Here is a 10344-nt window from a genome sequence, read left to right as displayed (position 1 = left end):
TCAGCGCTGCCAACGAAGATGAGCGTCGCGCGGTGCCAATTTGAGCATCGTGACGCCTTGACTCGTGTATTAACCCATTCAAACCACAACACAGGGGCCTGGCCAACATTCATTGCAAGGACAAACATAAACAGTTTTTGGGTTAAATCGCATAAATATGTGTGTCGTTAAACCCGCCACCATCCACCACGGCCAATTAGTAAAGGTTTGTCACGTATAACTTAACGTGCCAATTCGTTACCAGGATAGAACACCGTTGTGCTGGAGCGTAAACCCACAACATTTATAATTCGAGGACGGTGACGTGTCGCCAATAATTACAACACGCAGCATCATCAGGCAACAGCCAGAGTTGTGGAGAAATCCTCCTCCTGTTTCGGTCTTAAATAGAGGGCTGGGTAAATGTGACGTCGTCACTTGTGAGCCAATCAGGTGCGACGACTAGAGGGGCGGGGGGGGGGTAATGTAGTCATATGAATTACAATGGATATATTTTATTGGTTTGGTTAATCAACATACATGATTTAATGTACATTACCAATATAAACTGCAGTATGTTTTATTTAATTTCACTATGTTGTGTGTATTGTTTGGTGACCAGGCTGAGACTGACAACTTACTACAATTTTAGAAGACAGTTTAATTACAGCTCAACATTTTCACCAAGAATCTGTGATATTCTGGGTGTCTCTGCCCTCCAACACAAACATCGAATCCACCTTCTATGCCACCCAGCCGTGGCGTAGCTTCGTTGACATGGGCCCTGACGCAATGGGCGAAATGCATCCCCCCACCCCCTCACCAATCCAATAAACCCCATCTCGGCAGTCGTTGTTTATGTGCCTCCCGTGGACCCCGGTGCAGTTGCACCGCCTGCACACTCAACAGCCACACCGCCGCTGCGCACACACAGACAGAGCCACCTGAGACCCGAGCACGATGGTTTTTTGTCTGAAAGCTTATTCGCATCCTCGGCTGCCAAATGGTAAGATAAGTCATGTGACAGCATTCTTGTTTCCCGCAAATCCAGGAGCAGCTGACTCCCTCCCCCGCAGCGTAGAGCAACCCGGCTTCTACTGCTGCTGTTGCTGTTGTCGAGGTGCGAAGATCTGCAGCAGCAGCAGCATCAGCAGCACCGTGAGATGAATGAGGGAGCGACGCGCGGGATGGGGGCGGACCCCGCGTGCTGCTGAGTCGACCTCTGGGGCCGCTCCCTCGTGTTGGGTCCGGTGGCCGGAAGCCGCCCGCCAGCCCTGGGCCCCCTCCTCCACCTCCTCCCCTCGCAGTCCGCCGCGCCCGCTCTGCAGACGTAAGAAGCACCGCAGCCTCCCCGTCGTGTGGGTCTCATCACGCGCACACACACACGCACACAAACGTACACACACGCACACGTACGCACACACACGCACGTACACGCACGCACACACACGCACAAAAACAAAGACCCCCCGTACAGCCTTAACCGACTGCAGGAGAAAGTGCTGTTAGCGAGCACCTACGAAGGCCGGCACTGCACACGAAGGGGTGGATGGCCAGCACCACCCCTGGCCGCCTTTGTCTCCCTAGTGGCGATGTTTACACATCGCACCAGGTACTCATTTGAGTCTGAGTCGACCTAGGGGAAGCCAAGGACCGGCTCAGATCATCGTCACTGCTGTTTGCCATGAGCGGGAATCGAACCCGGGTGGCCGGGTTCGTAGCGCAGCGCGCTAACCGCTACACCACCGCTCCCCACACACACACATGCAAAGGCGCACACACCTGTCCAAGCACACGTGCGCACATTCGGCAACACATCACGCGTGCCTGCACAGCGTACACACACGCGCGAGGGTGTGAACACACACGGGAAACGTGCAGCATCAGCCGCCGTTCGCCCGCGACGTGGCGGTGATGCCACCACCGCGATTGTGGCAGGCGAGCTGCACAACTCGAGGCCACGTGTGAAGTGCCGACGACTCGGTGGCAGGAGGTCACAGGACAGACCTAAGTGTTGCAAGTTAACTGATTGAAATAACTGGCAGATTCACCCGGATATTCCCCAATGTAGCAACTCACCGCGTTTAGCCACCCGGCGCTCAACTCGTTGTTGTGAGCGTCCTTCACGTGCCTCCTCCACAGAGGCCGATATTGGTATCGTTAAGTTAAATCAGCTCCACATCCTCTATACCGCATAAGCCAATCTTCTCTCCAGCCCGTGCCATGCCCGTTTAGCCCCCCATATCCGGCCAAACAGAAGCTGCTTAAGCATTCAGTGGCTTGGCATGTGGGCTCCATGACCCAGCTAACTTCGCCTTGCCTGCTGGAGGAGCTCGTTGATGGGAATGTGTCCAGATCTTTCAAGGATCTCTGAGCTCCTCGCACAATCAAAGTTTGGTTAAACCCAGAACTGATCATAGGCAGGCCAGCCGAAATGTTTCAAGCCGGCATAGATGTTTCTTTAAAGGATTCCACGTTTCACAAGCATAGAGAGGGGAGGGCATAATTGTAGCTGAGAAGACCCAGAGTATATGGAGCGACAGGCCGGGTTACGCAGCTGATGAAAATATAACACAGCTTGACTAAATCAAAGTGCAACCTCTGCTGCCAAACTGGAGCTGGTCATAAGCCACTGCCCAAGTATGAGATCGCCCCCACTCTCTCCACAACTGCCCCATCATTCATGGGGAGTTGAGAGGGGGGGGGGGGAGTGTTTTATGACATATAATAGCCAGCCAGGTGCTTTGTTTTCGGTGGGGTTGATGGTCAGCCCCAATCTTTTGGTGGCACACTCCAGATTCAGCAGAAGAGTCCCCAACTTCTTCTCAAGAGTGAGCAGCAATTATTAGATCATCAACATACACAGCCTGGCTGACCAATCGGGAGCTATCCGCTGATCGTCACCCGGGCACGGATCAGCATTCAATTGTATCTGTACCAGACGCAAATTCCTCTGCTCCAGATACAATGGAAGAAGTTGCAATGTCCGTTGTCTGACAGTTGTTCTTGTCCAACGTGAAAGACAGTCCACCCCTCGTGGTGACTGCTGGAGGCAGGAACCGGTCCGCTGGACTCCCACGTGCTCCGGATATGTCCATGGGGTACCTACCGATGGAGCTCCCGACAAGCGAGGGGTTGGGACATTCCGCAGTGGCAGCCTCGAGTGACTGCGTGGGGTTTCTGGAGGAACACTGAGTGGGGGGGGGGGGTGGGAAGGAGTGGGAGCGGTTGGGGTGGGTGGTAGCCGAAAATACATCATAGACGCCTGTCCCCTCGAAGCCAGACGCTGAATCTGGTGGTTTCTTAGTGTTGTTGTTGTCGTTGTTGTTTGGTCCGGGGCCTCCGTTGGCCACTACGGTGGCCGTGAGGGCAATCAGCTGTCGAGCATCGGCCATTCAGCCACCCCCTCCCCCCCAATGCCTTTATTCACAACACGCGACAGCGTTACCATCTGATACCTTCAAAGATGCGGGGGATGCTTTGCTCGATACAAAGACAAAGATTCGCCCCCCCCCCTCCCGTGTAGCCTTAACAGACTGTTGGGGCAAGTGCTGTTAGCGAGTAGCACCTTTCAAGGCCGGCATGGCACACGAGGGGTGGGTGGCCAGAACCACGCACAGTAGCCTTTGTCTCCCCAGTGACGATGTTTTTATACACCGCTACACCAGGTACTCATTTGAGTGTTAGTCGACCTCGGGGAGTCCCAGGACCGGTTCAGATAATCGTCACTGGTGTCGGTCGTGAGCGAGAATTGAACTCAGTTCGCCGGGTTTGTAGCACAGCGCGCTAACCGCTACACCACCGCTCAGCACACGCACGCACACACGCGCGCACACACACACGCACACACGCGCGTGCACACAGACAAACGCACACACACGCACGCACGCACACACACGCACACAAGTACGCACACACACGCACGCACACACGCACGCACACACGCACACACACACACACGCGCGCACACACGCACACACGCACACACACACACACGCGCGCACACACACACACACACACGCACACACACACACACGCACACACACACGTGCGCGCACACACGCACACACACACGCACACACACACACACGCACACACACACGCACGCACACACACACACACGCACGCACGCGCACACACACACACGCACACACACACACGCACGCACACACACACACGCGCACACACACACACACGCACACACACACACACGCTCGCACACACACACGCACACACACACGCACACACACGCGCGCCTCTCTGAGCGCGCGCTAAGACGAGGTGTGGGGGTGGGGGGCGCGGCGCGCGACGCGGCCGACGTGAGCGGACTGCGGGATGGCGGCGACTCTTCGTCGTCGGCGCTTCCACGCCGCCAGGATCTGTAAGCGAGGATTTGTCAGCGAGGAACGGCGATTTTCCGCTGTAATTGACGAGAATCATTTATAACGGGAGGTTTTTTTTCTCCTTCCCTCCCTCCCCTTTGGGTGAAATGTCCATTAAGTGTTGCTCATTAGTGATAATGCCCGGGACATCATTTGCATGCCTATGCGTGTTAAACGCTGGCCTGGTTCTTAGTGCCCTGACAAAGGCAAAGGTTTCCTGTGTAGCCTTCAACAGACTGTTGGGGCAAGTGCTGTTAGCGAGGAGCACCTGTGAAGGCCGGCACGGAACAAGACGAGGAGGTGGGTGGCCAGCACCACGCCCGGCCGCCTTTGTCTCTCTAGTGGCGATGTTTACACATCACACCACGTACTCATTTGAGGCTGAATCGACGTAGGCGAGGCCCAGGACCAGTTCAGGATAAATGCCCCTAGTCACGAGCGGGAGTCGAAGTCGGGTGCCTTGGGTTCATATCGCAGTGCGCTAACCACTGCGCCACCGCTCCACAAATACAAAGATCCCTCGTCAAACCCGTTAGGTCAAGTGCTGTTAGCGAGGAGCACCTATGAAGGCCGGAACGATACACGAGGAGCTGGGTGGCCAGCACCACGCCCGGTCGCCTTTGTATCCCTAGTGACGTTATTTACACATCGCACCAGGTACTCATTTGAGGCTGAGTCGACCTAGGGGAGCCCCAGGACTAATGCAGACGATCGTCATTGGTGTTGACCGTGAACGGCTTCGTAGCGCAGCGCGCTTACCGCTGCACGACCGCTGTGACACACACGTGCACACGGCCATGTGTGTACGTGTGTGTAAGCCATGCATGGCTTACCTGGACGCCTGTATACACAAGATTCCAAGCGCAGCTTGTGCACCCTGGATAAATAGCGTTCGAGGAGGAATGAATGGCTGGATTAAGGAATGAATGCGGCGTATGTGTTTAGCGGTAGTAATTCTAGAAGTCCTCCGTGGTGTGAGCGTGACACGGAGAGACACAAATGCGGCCTTGCGGGCGCGTGTGTGTGTGCATGCATAGTTGGTCAGTAATAGCAGCTTCCTCACATCGCTCTCAGGCGAAATGACGGACCTGCCTGTACACTACCCAACATATAAAAAAACGACAAAGATCCACACGTGTAGCCTTAAGAGCCTGTTGGGGCAAGTGCTGTGAGCGAGCAGCACCTATGAAGGCCGGCACGGCACGCGAAGGGGTGCGTGACCAGCACGAGGACCGGCTGCCTTTGTCTCCCCAGTAACGATGTTTACACACCAGGTACTCGTTTGAGGCTGAGTCGACCCAGGGGAGGCCCAGGACTGGCTCAAATAATTGTCTCTTGTGTTGGTCGTGAGCAGGGATCGAAATTGGATTACTGGGTTTGTAGCGCAGCGCGCTTGCCACTGCACCACGACTCCCCACTACCCAACATGAACAAAGACGAATATCCCCCGTATAGCCTTAACAGCATGTTGGGGGAAGTGCTGTTAGCGAGCACCTATGAAGGCCAGAACGGCACACGAGGGGGTGGGAGGCCAACACCACGCCCGGCTGCCTTTGTTTCCCTAGTGGCGATGTTTACTACACACCGCACCAGGTACTCATTTGAGGGCCGAGTCGACCTACTGTAGGGGGGGGGGGGGGTGGAGGCCCAGGACCGGCACAGACAATCGTAGCTCGCGTTAGCCGTGAACTTTGGTCAAAGCGCTACAATAAATGTAAATACGATGAGACCTCGGGTCACTGGGTTCGGAGCGCAGCGCGCTCACCGTTGCACTACCGCTCCCCATACCCCGACACGAACAAACACAATAAGACAAAGATCCCCCGCATAGCCTGTAACAGACTGTTGGAACAAGTGTTGTTAGTGAGTAGCACCTATGAAGTCCAGAACGGCACACGAGGGGATTAGAGGCCAACACCACGCCCGGCCGCCTTTGTCTCCCCAATAGCGATATTTACAAATTAGGTACTAATTTGAGGCTGAGTCGACCTAGTGGACACCCAGGACCAGTTCAGACAATCGTCACTGGTGGTGGCCGTGAGCGAGAATTGAACTCGTGTTGCCAGGTTCGTGGCACGGCGCGCTAACCGCTCCCCGACGCGTCGATTCATCATCACCACGAGAGAGACAAAGGCGGCCGCGCGCGATGCTGGCCACCCACCCCCTCCGTGTGCTACTCCGGCCTTCGTAGCCGCTACTCGCTAGCGGCACTTGCCCCGGAACGTCTGTGAGGGCTATACGGGGATATCTTTGTCTTTGTTGATCAGGGCCCTGAAGCCCCTTAACGAGCATTTAACACGCAGAGGCATGCAAATGATGACGTCCAGAGCGTCATCATTAATGATCAGCAGCAGCAGCAGCGAGAAAGAACCCTCAGTCCCGCCTCGAGTACTCACGCTGTGAATGACTCGAGGCGGGCCACGACGAGACACAAGAAGGAGTGTGTGGGCGCGCGCGCGCGCGAGAGCGCTCCAGAGAGCGAAACACGATTCGGAGGTTGTCGTGCTCATTAATAAGTCACGTAAATGGGGCTGCCGCGGAGAACGTTGCCGCTCGGCGGAGTAGCACCGGCGGCTGGCTGAGAGAGGGAACAAAGCGGCGGTGCGGAGATGAATGAATGAATAAATGAATGAATCAGTGAGTGAGTGAGTGGGCTCGGGGCGCGCGTGGTAGCGGGGCGGGCCCGGTGTGGTACCAGCGTGGGAAGGGTTCGGAGCAGTCGTGAGTGAGATGATGGTGGTGGTGGTGTTTTATGGTTATTATTATTTCGCTTGTTTACCCAGGAAAGCATCAATTGTCTTTATTGGGAGGGTTCTGCCAAGTTGTCGCGGTAGGGGGTTGATGTGGCCGCTGCTGCAGTGTAATCCCAATTTAGTAATTTTTGCCAGCACATTTTTAGCATTGGGGATGTTTGTAATCGGTATTTGGGTTACATATGATGTGAATATTATTGGGCAGCATGCCATCTGGCGATGATGATGACAGTGATGATGATGATGTTGGTGATGGTGTTAGTGATGTTTGGTGGTGATGGTGCAAATATAACAGTCGTACAATTGCCAAGCCATTGTGAATATCGTAGCAGGGCAGAGTGCATGATGCGTATGTACATCCATAATGGAAATTTTGGTGCAGAATGTTGTGGAACATCCTGCACACATCCTAGACCCGGGACCTTTTTTGGGCTTCCATCCACTGGAACCTCTGAAGGAAGCGTCACGTGGTCAAGTCTGCTTGGAGCTCTGAATGAAGCGTCACGTGGTCAAGTCTGCTTGGAGCTCTGAATGAAGCGTCACGTGGTGAAGTCTGCTTGGATCTCTGAATGAAGCGTCACGTGGTGAAGTCTGCTTGGACCTCTGAAGGAAGCGTCACGTGGTGAAGTCTGCTTGGACCTCTGAATGAAGCGTCACGTGGTGAAGTCTGCTTGGATCTCTGAAGGAAGCATCACGTGGTGAAGTCTGCTTCGATCTCTGAAGGGAGCGTCACGTGGTGAAGTCTGCTTGGACCTCTGAATGAAAGGTCACGTGGTGAAGTCTGCTTGGAGCTCTGAATGAAAGGTCACGTGGTGAAGTCTGCTTGGACCTCTGAATGAAGCGTCACGTGGTGAAATCTGCTTGGAGCTCTGAATGAAAGGTCACGTGGTGAAGTCTGCTTGGACCTCTGAATGAAGCGTCACGTGGTGAAGTCTGCTTGGATCTCTGAATGAAGCGTCACGTGGTGAAGTCTGCTTGGAGCTCTGAATGAAAGGTCACGTGGTGAAGTCTGCTTGGAGCTCTGAATGAAGAGTCACGTGGTGAAGTCTGCTTGGAGCTCTGAAGGAAGCGTCACGTGGTGAAGTCTGCTTGGAGCTCTGAATGAAGAGTCACGTGGTGAAGTCTGCTTGGACCTCTGAATGAAGCGTCACGTGGTGAAGTCTGCTTGGACCTCTGAATGAAGCGTCACGTGGTGAAGTCTGCTTGGACCTCTGAATGAAGTGCCACGTGGTCGTCGAGGCGATGGCGCCGTTGTGCCCCCAGACTCGACAGCGAGGCGCCTGTGCTGCCGGCGTTTGGATGCTCGTGAGCTGCATGGCAATGTGTGAGAGAGGTGTTTGAGTCGAGGGTCAATGTGGAGACGAAGTCTTATTAACCCCAAACGAACACTCTCTGGAAAGTTCACCGTTCTCTCTTCACTCAATGAATCCGCTGTGTGTATATATGCAGTGGAACCAGTGGCGTAGCTATCGAGTGTGCAGGCGGTGCAACTGCACCGGAGGACCCATGGGATGGAGGGTGCCTAGGTGCCGGGCTATGAAAAGGGTGGGGGGGGGGGCGGAGATAATTCCCCCACCACGTGGCCTGTGCCAACCGCACCACACCACCGAGTGGCAACGCAATTCATACAACTTTGTTTTTAATCCATACAACACTTCACCCCCATTTCAGCATTACAATGCCCACCTGCCCCTCCCCATTCGTCCTTCAACATTGTAATATGGAATCGACACCACCAGGACAAAGTCGCCAATGCAACACAAAATGAACTCTAGCTCACGCTAGCAAGAGCACGGAGACACTTTATGAGCTGATGTGTCAGGAGCTGTGGTGTGGTTGTGAGTGGCTGCACGCGTGCAGCACCGCGACTTTGTTTGAGATCGGTCGCTTGTCGAGATAGTGGAGGAATATGCGGATTGTGGCTCTCCACACGGCCAGGGGAGGGAGTGGGGGGGGGGAGGTGGGTAGCCTGGTAATAGAGGGTGGCAAGTTTGATGGAAGAACTTGTCGCAGGACGAGTGCCACATTTCATCACCTCCCACGATCCACACGTTAAGCTCAGGCACCGTCATTGTCATCGTCGTCGTCATTGTCATCATTGTCATAATGATTGTCATCATTGACGTCATTGTCGTCGTCATCATCATCATTGTCATCATCATCATCATTGTCGTCGTCATTGTCGTCGTCATTGTCATCGTCGTCGTCATTGTCATCATCGTCGTCATCATTGTCATCATTGTCATCGTGATTGTCATCATCGACGTCATTGTCATCATCATCATTGCCATCATCATTGTCATTGTTATCGTCATTGTCCTCATCGTCATTGCCATTGTCGTCATTGTCACCATGGTCGTCATTGTCATCTTCGTAATTTTCATTGTCATCATCATCGTCGTCGTGATTGTCATCTTCGTCGTCATTGTCATCATTGTCTTTGTCATCGCCATCATTGTCGTGTTCAGGCGGCGCCTGCACTGACCACCGACTCGTCTGCTCAGCACGTGGCCGTGCAGCTCAGGGTGAGTTTGTAGAATTTAAAAAAAGTACAACTCCACCGCACCCCGTTGGCATTGCCCAGGCAAAGGCCTGCGGCCAGGAGAACAACCACAACCATCAAAACCACCACAACAACCACCACAACTATCACAACAACCACCACAACCACCACAACCACCGCCGTCGCTTCCTCTCGAGAGACGGAGATGATGGGAGGCTGTCGGGGAAAAGGGAGATGGGCGTTCACAGATGGGAGGCAATCATACAAGGCTCTTACTGTTGTTGTTGTTGGCTGTTGCATCTTTGCGTTCTGCATCGGCCCCATGCGCCTGTTTTTGTGCGGAGCAACTGGGAAGCATTTGCATCAAGATACATTTCTGTACTTGGCATCATCATCAGCCATGCTCAATCTACTACTGGATGAATGCCTCCCTCCTAAAGCTGTCACCATCTATTTGCAGTTTGCGTGTCTCTCTCCCCATGGTCGAGTGGATTTTTTTCCAAGTCCTCTGGTTTTTCCCTCCACATTTTAGAATCAACATCAAGCGTTTGGCTGCTGTATATTTCCCTCACCTCCGATTAACACCTTTGGCTACGTGCGGTGCGAAAGAAGTTCAACAGACAGACACGCATACATCTCTCTCTTACGGACCGGCCACGTCGTACCGTTTATCACAATCCCTTAAACTCGTAGATTTTTATTTACTTATTAAATATTACTGCCGTGC

At 53.9% G+C, this 10344-nt stretch overlaps 1 protein-coding gene across 1 annotated transcript in view; it reads left to right on the top strand.

Annotated features, from left to right (window-relative positions):
* Positions 1–1201: 1201 nt before the first annotated feature.
* Positions 1202–10344, top strand: part of LOC116947032 (activated CDC42 kinase 1-like) — a 323232-nt gene continuing 314089 nt past the window's right edge. Inside the window, exon 1 of the mRNA XM_076070334.1 lies at positions 1202–1309. The gene's annotated coding sequence lies outside the window, so the exon portion shown is untranslated. The remainder of the gene's footprint in view (positions 1310–10344) is intronic.

This window comes from Petromyzon marinus, chromosome 28 (genome assembly GCF_048934315.1).
Source record: "Petromyzon marinus isolate PM22_M1 ecotype Great Lakes invasive population chromosome 28, UKy_Petmar_22M1.pri1.0, whole genome shotgun sequence".
Taxonomy (NCBI): Eukaryota; Metazoa; Chordata; class Hyperoartia; order Petromyzontiformes; family Petromyzontidae; genus Petromyzon; species Petromyzon marinus.
Note: the sequence above shows the minus strand (reverse complement) of the source record. Positions and strands in the feature narration are given on the sequence as shown.